The sequence below is a fragment of the Rutidosis leptorrhynchoides genome, chromosome 11 (genome assembly GCF_046630445.1).
Source record: "Rutidosis leptorrhynchoides isolate AG116_Rl617_1_P2 chromosome 11, CSIRO_AGI_Rlap_v1, whole genome shotgun sequence".
In the NCBI taxonomy this organism is placed as follows: Eukaryota; Viridiplantae; Streptophyta; class Magnoliopsida; order Asterales; family Asteraceae; genus Rutidosis; species Rutidosis leptorrhynchoides.
Window position 1 is genome coordinate 209284681 of NC_092343.1, and position 11727 is coordinate 209296407.

The following is an 11727-nucleotide window of genomic DNA, read 5'->3' on the forward strand; positions in this document are numbered from 1 at the left end:
TGGGTTCGCGTATCACGGTCGCATTCTCGTTTTGGATTCACGTTTCGATTTCGGGTATTTGTTTTGCGATCGCGTTCCCATTTTGGGTTCGCATTATAAATTATAAGATTTGAAAACCTTGAACCAAACAGAAGATTGGATTTCAAATCCCAAAATCTTGAGTTTAAAAGCTTACCTTGGATGGGCTTGCGAGGCATGCTATTGCTTTGAACTGCAACTCTTTGATTTACAACTCCTGCCTCCGTTCGATTTTCCACCTCTAATTACAAATCTTCATTCAAATCACATGACTTATTTACCTCTGATTTGTGTCGCTTGATTACTACCAAACGACATTAACCCAATCTTTATTTACCTAATTTATTTCTCTTTCTCTGGACATTCTTCATCAAAAACAAAACCCTAAAACGATATGACACTTGATTATTAACTGTAAGTTCGTATCAAACCCTAGCTCATTTCGTTATTAGCAAGTTTGATTTCATGATGATGATGATGATAATTAGTTAATTAATTTTTGATTTTGATATTTATGTGTTTAATTTTTAATTTTTTGAGTACTGGATATCTACACTTGATACTTTATGCTTCTAAAAATTAACTGTTTCTCTTTATTTATGATTTTTCTATTTTATTGTTTACGGAATTCTGTTTTTGGTTATCGCGTCTAACATCTCAATATTTGTTCTTGAGTTTTACTGCAGCTTAAATTTCGGTTTCGGGGTGTTCGTATCTCTTTGTCTCGATGCGAAGAGAAATTGGTGGTGATTTCCTATTTTATTTAGCTATAATAATTATATACGTGTCATTAAACTGATGTTTAGACAACTATTTTGCATTTAAGTGACATATATATATATTACCATTTTGTTTTATGTTGAAGTTAGATTAGAATGTTTATGGTCATCTTGATCGTTTAATTCTTGATTACAAATGCTATATTAAAGTACACTTTCGATTTGGAGAGAACATGGTACCCATGTAAATGTATTTACAATATATCATATGACACATCGTCGGACATTTTAGAACATAAAGTTTCTCATACATTGATCTTTATTATGAAGTGGAAAAATTTAAGTTATTTTTAGGAAACTTCAGTTGTAAAAATTAAGCAATTTTGTGAACACTTTGGTTGAAATTTTTTAGGGAATTTCGTACATCGTACCGCACTAGCAACTCCGCAGCCGACCTCTCCAGTTCGGATTTCACTGTACAATGTTCTACTGATAACAACATTCATTGCTTTTGCTATGGTACGTATAACTCATTACATCTTGCATTTTTTATTTATATATTTATATAAAATAATTTTATTAGCTTTTTTATATATTTATTTTCCATTTTAGTTGTGTGTTGTTAGTTTCTTTCAACATGATAATAGATGGTAGATGTCTTGGATCAACCTCTAGAAGTTACATTCAGCAACATTCGGCTGTATATTAAAGTAGCTTCCTGCTGGGTGGAGCTTATATAGTAATTTGACCTCTTATTATGTGTGCCTTATGACATTTCACCTTTGTTTGCGTTGTTGATGTTACAGGAGTTTTACACTCGATTCAATTAACCAACTCAGTGCCTCAGAAGAAATTGGAAGAGGGAGGTACTTTTTGTTTCCTTTTTATTTACTTTAATCTTTGCAGCTTGATTTACTTCTGAGATGTTGTTTTACTTTCTTTTCTTATTTTGTTTAGTTTCTGATGGAGGTTCAAGCAGTATGACTGATGACCCAATAACGATGTAGTTGGATGTGTGCTTCTGGTATTTCGTTATATTCTAAAGGTATGTATATATGGGTAAGCTAAGTTCATGGATTAGTTTATTTGGACATTAAATTGGCTGTATAGCTCAGACATAGTCGCACAGGTGTGTATAAAATTGGTTGAGATAATAGATCTTAAAGAGGTGGTTAGAGGAATCGAATCGAGATCAATGACTTTGCCTTTTAACCATTCTCGAAAAATTCACAAACGTCGGCCTATATTTCCAACCTCAGTTGATTTTATTTATTAAAATAAATGTTATTATTAATTACATTAATCATTTAATGATTAATAATTACATAAATACATTTTACGTTGGTATAAATCTTAATATGTTACTGGATTTTATAGATAAACGAGAACGAGTTTTTTTTATTCACTATGATATGATATTGCTGTATAATAATGCCAGGGTGAACAAGAAGACGCCGAATTATCAAAATAGCCGACCCTTTTGATCACAACTGCTGCTGCATAATCAGGTAACTAAAAATCTAACATCATCATTCTATTGTATACATGGACAACAACATTTAACTTATGTGGCAGCGAATGAAAAATAATTCTTGCGTTTGTGGAAAGTAAAAATAATTCTCCTTGCCATCAATTTTGAATAGAATCATTGATGGAGAGTATTGATAGGATCTTCAGTTAACTTTTTAAACTTAAAGGTTAAAGGTTACTGACTTTTCATTGTTGTAGTGTATTAGGAGATCAAGTGGACTGTAAACAAGCCTACATAGGCCTTCTACGTATCAGTTTTAGCACAATGAATATATTTGCAGCCTTTGCCATCTTTTATGATGGAATCAACAATGAAAGCCACTGAAGTACTGATTATCACTTTGAAGATTCGAGGTATATATTTAAGATTGTATATGTCTATTTTATATAACTTCTAATCATAAGTACACTTGCCATTACCAATTCCAATTTCAGTTTTAAGTCCAAGATCCTGAAATGTTTTGGGATCTTTTTGCAAATATGTGATATTATTGTTTATTGTTTGCCATTAAAAAAAAAGGAAAAAAATAAGCTTAGTTTTGATCGTTTATTTTTCTTTTATAATGTAAGCTCATATTATTTATGTTTAGTTTTAATGTATGACATTGTCTACAGATATACGCGGCAAAGCTGCTGGCCTTCTCAAACAGTTTAAAGATCGCTCGTATGTTCAAATGGTGCAAAACCGACTATCCAGCCGCAACGCGCGGGCCGGACCGGACCTCGTTAACCCTAAACATCTCTCAATCTCATCAACAAAAACATGTGGTGTGTCTTTTTTCTTAACACTTTTCTCAACGACGTAAGTAGCAAAAATTCAATGGCAAAATCAGGTTGATTTGAGAACAAGGATAATGAAATGGAAAAATCATCGACTAAATCAGGCTTAAATTAACCGAAAAATCTTCTGCAAAATCAATGGCGACCGTATTTCGTTTTTTCGTTCAGAGAAATATTTGCAGGTATCAAATACTGAAACACGCTCTTCATTTGCTTTTTCGTTTGATTTCCCGGTGGGTAATATTGGAAGCATATCAGCTGGATGGGGAAAAGTGCTAATTGTTCGATGACCGAATAATCTGTTGACACAGTTGGAATTAAAAATAAAGCCCCCAGTAAACAACAACCCTATGTACTAACCGAATAATTCCTGCATAACATTAAGTCCACTTAAGTCCCAAGTAAACACACCCTTACTAGTTACATATCTAAGGTATCTCATTTGTGTGTGGGCAATGATATGTACACAACCCAAAATTGTTATTATGTACACAACCATCATGCTTTACAGTGCTGTACTGTACAACACTGTAAAGCATTATGGTTGTGTACATAACAATTTTGGGTTGTGTACATATCACTTCCCTTTGTGTATAGATAGAGCATTTTTGTATGGAGAAAGAAAAGAATTACTAGTTACGTTAGTAGGGTATCTCATTTGTGTATAGAGAAAGCTTTAGGTAAGAGTGATCTGTGATAACCATGAGAGTTCATGCATATCACTTCTATATATATATAAGGAACACATAAAAAGCTTTATAGTCATTTTATTGTGACTACTTGTACAACCAACTAATTAAACAATACAACCAACTTTATTGTTTTTACTAAGAAGATTATCAACAACATTATACATGGCACATATAAATGAACCACTCTTTTGGCGGAGGGTTTTATGTGTTTAGCATGCATCATGGTATCAGTCACCGTTGCGTTGCGACATACCTGATATGCAAGAATGAAACACTTGTATATCAACAAGAAATAAATAGTAGATGCAAGTACTCTGGCTTAATTTCTTGTTTATATAGAAGTCTCTCATATTTGTATATGAGGTATGTCGCAATGGTGACTGATACCATAATCCATGCTAAACACATTAAAACCCTCCAATCGAGCCAAAAGTACAGTTCATTAATATGTGCCATATTAGTAACAACAATAAAGTTGGTTGTATTGTTTAATTAGTTGGTTGTACAATGTTCAAAAAAAAGGTCAAACGACAAGTCAATATTAGATGTTGGAAGTTCGGTTAGTACATCAGCGGGACACAGAGCGGGTGTGAAGAAACCAGCCGCTCAGGCAAAGGTTCCTTACCAAATTTGTCATAGCCAGGTGGATTGGCACAAGCTTACATGCGCACATCCTGATCTTTCTGGTAATTCAATTGCTTATTCTTTAATTTTTTGCTAAGTGCAAAATGTTGATCTGAATCAATTTGTTGTTTCAAAATATTGCACCTTATTTGTAATTTTCGCAAAAGTAATTGTTAGTTTACAAAGAAGAAGAAAAAGACATGTATTTTAGTTTTATTTTACCTTGTGATTACAGAAACCATTTTGTATATGGTAATTGAATTTATTCTGTCCAGCCAATGTTCAGTCACAAATCTTTGAGTTAAAAAGTAGTTATGATTACACATGCTAAAAAAAAAAAAAAAAACTCACTAATGTTCTTAATCTTATGATGGTGAAAATTTATTTATTGTTTGGATGTAAAACTTGATTTTAGGATTGAAGTTAAACAATACAATACAATACAATACAGAGGACTCAATGTGGACCGATCTCAAAGGCCGTGTTTACAACATCATACACCATACATGAAATTTCACCCAGGAGGTACAATCAACGTATTTTGTTCATCATATGCAAGTTGTAAATTAGCATGAGCATTGTAATTTTTCTATATACATGTTTTGATTTCTCCTGACTGGAAATTTATAAGAAATAATAGATAATAGATAGATGATTTTGGATACTGTTTAAACCGCTTCAAATAACCCTGGTTAATGTTAATGTTGACTGTTTTTCTATTTTTCTTTCAGGTGTTGATATGTTAATGAAGGGAGTTGGAAAGATTTGTACAACTATATTCAGTATCCTTTTACTATTAGTTTTTAGATTATCAAGCATTATATCTTGAACTGGTCAAATAGGCTAAAATTTGCCAAAACCCGTTTTTAATGCATGAAACCTCTTAAGTAAATTTATTTAAAGATTCATATTGAAATTTTAATCGTAATTAACGCATCACTTATTCATTGCTATTGGACATATATCATCTTTGTGGGTCGACTAAACTCTCAATTCTTCCCAAATTGAATTTGACTCATTTCAATGCATTACCTATTTGACCCACCCATCTTGGCTACCTCTAGGTCATAGGATGGAATCCCCTTACCTTTTGCTGCTGATATTCTTCCAAGTGTACTTCTAGTTAATAACATTGGGGCTACTGATCGTTTTTGTTACAGTTTGTCAGATAAAATTTGACGACAGCCTTAAAAGCGTTTGTTAGATAAGTGCCACGCTTGGGTGAATGCAAAGTTCATGCTAAGAACAAAACTACGAGAAATATCGACTACGCTGCCTATTACACTTGGATGAAGCAACAAAAAGCCTATTGTAATATTTGAGCAATAGCTCATAACTAGCGACGGTTCGGCCCGCGAGTGTTAACAAACGTGGGTAATGTGGTTGAATTGAGTCAATCAATATCCTAGCTTATGAGATGATAATTTACATAATTATCCTTCACATAATCATCATATATCATTTATCATTATTATTTCATACCCTTAAACCAAGGAATATGAAATAAATGCTATAACTAATACCTAACCCGTTTAAAACCCGTTTAAAACGACAATGTACAAGACACAAATGATGGTGACAAACGAGTCCTTTAGTATATAAAGGCTAACGAGGAAAAAAGACTCGTGCTTCGCTACGGGGTTGTTTTGGTCGGTTAATCGAATGAGCAGTAGTGGTCCCTTAATTTGCGAAAAAATAAAGGTTTTAAAAAAATAACAAAAACAATTGTCCCTGAAATATGAGATTAATTACAGAACTAACATGGTAAATATTGAAACATCACTATTATTATTATATGTATACAATGTTGCAAAATACGGAGTAATTTTATGGTAAACATTGAAACATCACTATTATTATTATTATTATATGTATACAATGTTGCAAAATACGGAGTAATTAGTAAAATGGTGTATAGCGCCCTCCATGAAAGGCTAAAAACAAAGATCATATTTAATTTTTTATAATAAGCAATATTTTGACTAAATATGCCTTTTAATTATCAACTCCCCTTATATACAATTTTATTAATTAATTTAAATAGTCCTTGGTTAAAAATTATCTTTTATACTTTTTCTTAATGGAGTATGTGTTTTGTGTTATAATTCAGTAGGCTTATAACTACCTTTAGTGACGTGTTATAATTCAGTAGGCTTATAACTACCTTTAGTGAAGTGGTTTGTGACTGTGGACTATTGATAATTATTAGAAGATATAAAGAGAGAGAGTATATATGAAATATATATGTAAGAATGGTGCACTGAGTGATTACATTTGATTACATATTTATACTACAAATTTTACTGTGCAAATAGGTGAAATAGTAATATCCGTGATCATCCACTTGCTTTATCATTATTCATGAATTTGATTATCCACTTGATTTGTCTTTATCATAACACTCCCCTTGGATGACAAATTTTATTAAAGAGCAACTAGTACTGCCTCGTTAAAAACCTTCCTAAAGAAAAACCCAGTGGGATAAAAACTTTAGCCAAGGGAAAAAGAGTGCAGCATAAAGTTGACTCCCCCTCAAGTAATCGTTGATCTTTTACATCTTTTGAACATTCCTCATGCCAATATTGTGAACATGCGTTCTAAAAATAACAGTTGAAAGTGCTTTGGTGAAAAGATCGGCAGAGTTTTTGCTGGATTGAACATATCTCATTTCAATCTGGTTGTCTTTGATGAGATTTTGAGTATATGGGAAGAATCTAGGAGGTATGTGTTTTGTTCGGTCACTTTTGATATACCCTTCTTTCATCTGTGCTATGCAAGCTGCATTATCTTCATAGATAGTTGTTGGACTTTTATCGCGTTCTAGTCCACAAGAATCAGTAATGAGTTGTGTCATTGATCTCAACCAAAAACATTCCCGAGTAGCTTCATGTAATGCAATCACTTCGGAATGATTTGATGATGTTGCAACAAGTGTTTGTTTTTGAGAACGCCATGATATTGCAGTACCTCCATTTAGGAATACATATCCATTTTGAGATTTAGCTTTATGTGGATCAGATAAATAACCTGCATCTGCATAACCAACCAAATCTTGTTTTGATTCGTTAGAATAAAATAATCCTAAATCAGTAGTTCCTCGAAGGTATCTAAATATGTGTTTGATCCCATTCCAGTGTCTTTTGGTAGGAGCTGAGCTGAACCTTGCCAACAAATTAACTGCAAAAGAAATGTCAGGTCTTGTACAATTTGTAAGATACATAAGAGCTCCAATTGCACTAAGATATGGTACTTCTGGTCCCAGGATATCTTCATGATCTTCACAGGGACGAAATGGATTAGTGTCAACATTAAGTGATCTAACAACCATAGGAGTACTTAATGGTTTTGCCTTGTCCATATTGAAACGTTTTAAAATCTTTTCCGTATAAGTTGTTTGATGTACAAGTAAACCATTAGGCAATGCTCAATCTGCAAACCAAGGCAATACTTGGTTTTTTCGAGATCTTTCATTTCAAATTCTTTCTTTAGAAGTTGAATGGCTTCATGGATCTCTTTATTTGTACCTATGATGTTAAGATCATCGACATAAACGGCTATGATCACATATCCGAATGTTGTTTTCTTAATGAATACACATGGGCAAATAAGATTATTGGTATACCATTTGCATATCAAGTAATCACTTAATCGTTTATACCATATGCGACCCGATTGTTTCAACTCATATAAAGACCTTTGTAACTTGATTGAGTACATTTCTTTGGATTTTGCATTGGTTGCTTCTGATACCTTAAATCCTTCAGGTATCTTCATATATATATCACTATCAAGTGATCCATATAGATAAGCAGTCACAACATCCATGAGATGCATTTCTAAATTTTTAGAAACTGCCAGACTGATTAAGTATCTAAAAGTAATTGCATCCATAACGGGGGAATAAGTTTCATCATAATCAATTCCCGGTCTTTGAGAAAAACCTTGAGCTACAAGTCTAGCTTTATACCTTGTAACTTCATTTTTCTCATTTCTTTTTTGCACAAAAACCCATCTATATCCCACTGGTTTCACATCTTTAGGTGTGAGAACGATAGATCTGAAAACTTTTCTTTTATTGAGCGATTCAAATTCAGCTCGTATCGCTTCTTTCCAATGATCCCAATCATGTCTATTTTGACATTCCATGACAGATTTTGGTTCTGGATCATCATCATCATTCATGATGTCATATGCAACATTATATGAAAATATCTCATCAAGATTTTTCATTTCATTTCGGTTCCATAATATTTTTGAATGTGCATAATTAATTGAAAATTCCGTATTGACATCATCAATCTCCTCTACAGAAGGAGTATTGATTTGTGGTTCTTGTTGAACACTTTCTTTTACCTCATTATCAGCTGATTTTCTTTTTCGAGGATTTTTATCTTTGGAACCAATTGGTCTCCCACGTTTCTGAAGTGGCAAAGACTCAAGAGTGAATTATTGCCAGCTTTTGGAATTTCAATTCGAGCTGGAACATTTGCTGCTGGTATATATATGATTTAGTCACTCTTTTTGTATCTGTAAATGCATCAGGCAATTTATTCGCAAGTTCTTGCATATGCATTATTTTTTGAACTTCGATCTCGCATTCTTTTGTGCGAGGATCAAGATACATTAATTGAGGTTCACACCATGAAACATCATTTTCTTTATTTTTTATTTCTCCCCCTAATCTAGGGAACAATGTTTCATTAAAGTGACAATCAGCAAAACGTACTGTAAAAACATCACCCGTCATGGGTTCAATATATCTTATGATTGAAGATGTTTCATATCCAACATATATTCCCATCCTTCTTTGGGGACCCATTTTAGTGCGTTGTGGTGGCGCGATAGGAACATAAACCGCACAACCAAATGTTCCAAGGTGGAAAATATTTGGCTGATGGCCAAAAATAAGTTGCAAGAGAGAATATGTATGACTTGCACTTGGTCTAATGCGAATTAATGATGCAGCATGTAAAATTGCATGACCCCATACAGATACTGGGAGTTTTGTTCTCATTATCAATGGTCTAGCTATTAATTGCAATCGTTTGATTAGTGATTCGGCTAAACCATTTTGTGTATGTACATGGGCAACAGGATGTTCAACAACAATCCCAATAGACATGCAAAAATCATTAAATGCTTGAGATGTAAACTCACCAGCATTATCCAATCTCACCCTTTTAATAGTATAATCAGGGAAATGTGCTCTCAATTTAATAATTTGAGCAAGAAATTTTGCAAATGCCACATTTCGACTTGATAATAGACAAACATGATACCATCTACTAGATGCGTCTATTAGGACCAAGAAATATCTAAATGGTCCACATGGTGGATGAATTGGTCTACATATATCACCTTGAATTCTTTCAAGAAACATTGGTGATTCTTTTTCAACCTTAAGAGGTGATGGTCTTATTATTAATTTTCCAAGTGAGCATGATGTACATGGGATAAGTGCATCATGAGGGATCTTTTGATCCATCAATGGATGTCCATGTGTATTTTGAATTATTCTTTTCATCATTGTTGATCCTGGGTGGCCTAATCTTTCATGCCACAGATTGATCATTACAGGATCACATGCATTTTCATTAACTACCATGTGTGCTTCTGGTACATTTATATATGTATAATGTAAATCAGAACTAAGTCTTGGTAGTTTTTCAATCACATGCTTCTTGTCAGTGATACTTAAGTATTTATCATTTTCTGTAGTCACTGAGTGATAATCATATCCATTTTGGTATATGTCAGAGAAGCTTAACAAATTTCTCTTTGACATGGGAGAAAATAAGGCATTTTTATCAGAAAATTTGTACCATTTGGTAACATGAATTTTGCCTTTCCCATTCCTTTTATTAAATCCGCAGGACCTGATATAGTATGTACCGTTCCTTCTGTTGCTTTAAAATCAGTGAAATATTTTTTAGATTTGAGTATAGTGTGTGTGGTACCACTGTCTGCAATACAAAGATCCCCACCATTTGACTGATTTTGCACTCCAGTAGTGTACATTATGAACTTCAAAATATGAGAAACAAATAATGAGTACATAATTCATCAATATATTACATTCAAAATATGTTATAAACGAAAGTACATAATAAGGAAAGATATAGTAAAGTAGATATGGTATAGATCGTAAATCTATATCCATTTATTTGATATGGACATATAATAGAAAATTTATTCATTAAAGTAGTCACTTGTTGGCTCAGTGATTTTTGTATCAAGGTCATCTACAAGGTTTGCCTCTTTTCCTTTTCCCTTTAGAGATTCTTGATATTGATTAATAGAATATTGATTTGTTCGACAGTTCTTAGACCAATGTCCAATTTTACCACATCGATAACAAGAATCTTCAATATTCTTTGAAGAGCTTCCTTCAACATTATGATTTGTGGGATTGTATGGTAGTTGAAATTTATAATTTTGTGGATTATTATTTCTTTGTCCACGACCACGACCACCATAAACAATACGACTACGACCACCACCACGACCATTACCATAAGGGTGATTTCGAACATAGTTATGATTTTTATTATTGTTATGGTAATTTCCATGATGATGGTTTTGGCCAATATGACCACGACCTCGCCCACGTCCTCGTCCAGGTGCATTTTATTATTATTATTATTATTATTATTATTATTATTATTATTATTATTATTATTATTATTATTATTATTAATTATTGTTAATAGCATTAGCTTCAGGGAATGCTAGCGCACCCGTAGGACGAGATTCTTGATTCTTTATCAGTAATTCTTTATTCACTTCTGCAACTAAGAGATAAGTTTGAAGTTTGGAAAAAGTTTTGTAATTCTGCAATCTTAAATTTTCTTATATAGTTATGTTTGCAGAATGCATTGTGGAGAAAGTTTTCTCCATCATATCAGCATCACTTATTTCTTGACCATAGAATTGAAGCTTTGAACGGATCTTGAACATGGCCGAGCTGTATTCACTTACCTTTTTAAAATCTTGGAACCTTAGATTTCTCCATTCTTCTCTCGCAGCTGGGAGTAATATTTCCTTTTGATTATCGAATCTACTCTTGATACTTTCCCATAAAACATGTGGATCTTTGATAGTGAGATACATATGTTTTAAGAACAAGTATTGTTTTCTTTTAAAGTTTCTAGAATACCCAATGATCCAAGATTTATTTCTACATCCATGACCCATGATGTGTAGTTTGTTCCCGATACGTCTAGGGCATCAAACTCAAGCTTTGATAAGTTTGACATTTTCTATTTTCAGAAAGATGAACAACATAAATTATAATCATAATCAATTTCTAACAACATGAAATTAGAATCATTTTAAATTCATAAGTAGCAAACAACAAAATAATG

General features: G+C 32.8%; 1 long non-coding RNA gene across 4 annotated transcripts; it reads left to right on the forward strand.

The window, feature by feature from the left end:
• The first annotated feature begins 527 nt into the window (after window positions 1-527).
• On the forward strand, window positions 528-5863 carry LOC139876585 (uncharacterized). Of its 4 annotated transcripts, none has more exons than XR_011768195.1 (6): window positions 528-1603; window positions 1695-2245; window positions 2466-2621; window positions 2883-3229; window positions 4285-4425; window positions 4779-4803. It is a non-coding gene; the product is annotated as an uncharacterized lncRNA (long non-coding RNA). The 4 variants fall into 4 exon arrangements; XR_011768197.1 differs by having other exon boundaries at window positions 528-1256; window positions 1544-1603; window positions 2883-4425; XR_011768196.1 differs by lacking the exons at window positions 4285-4425; window positions 4779-4803 and adding an exon at window positions 5524-5863.
• Window positions 5864-11727: the final 5864 nt, after the last annotated feature.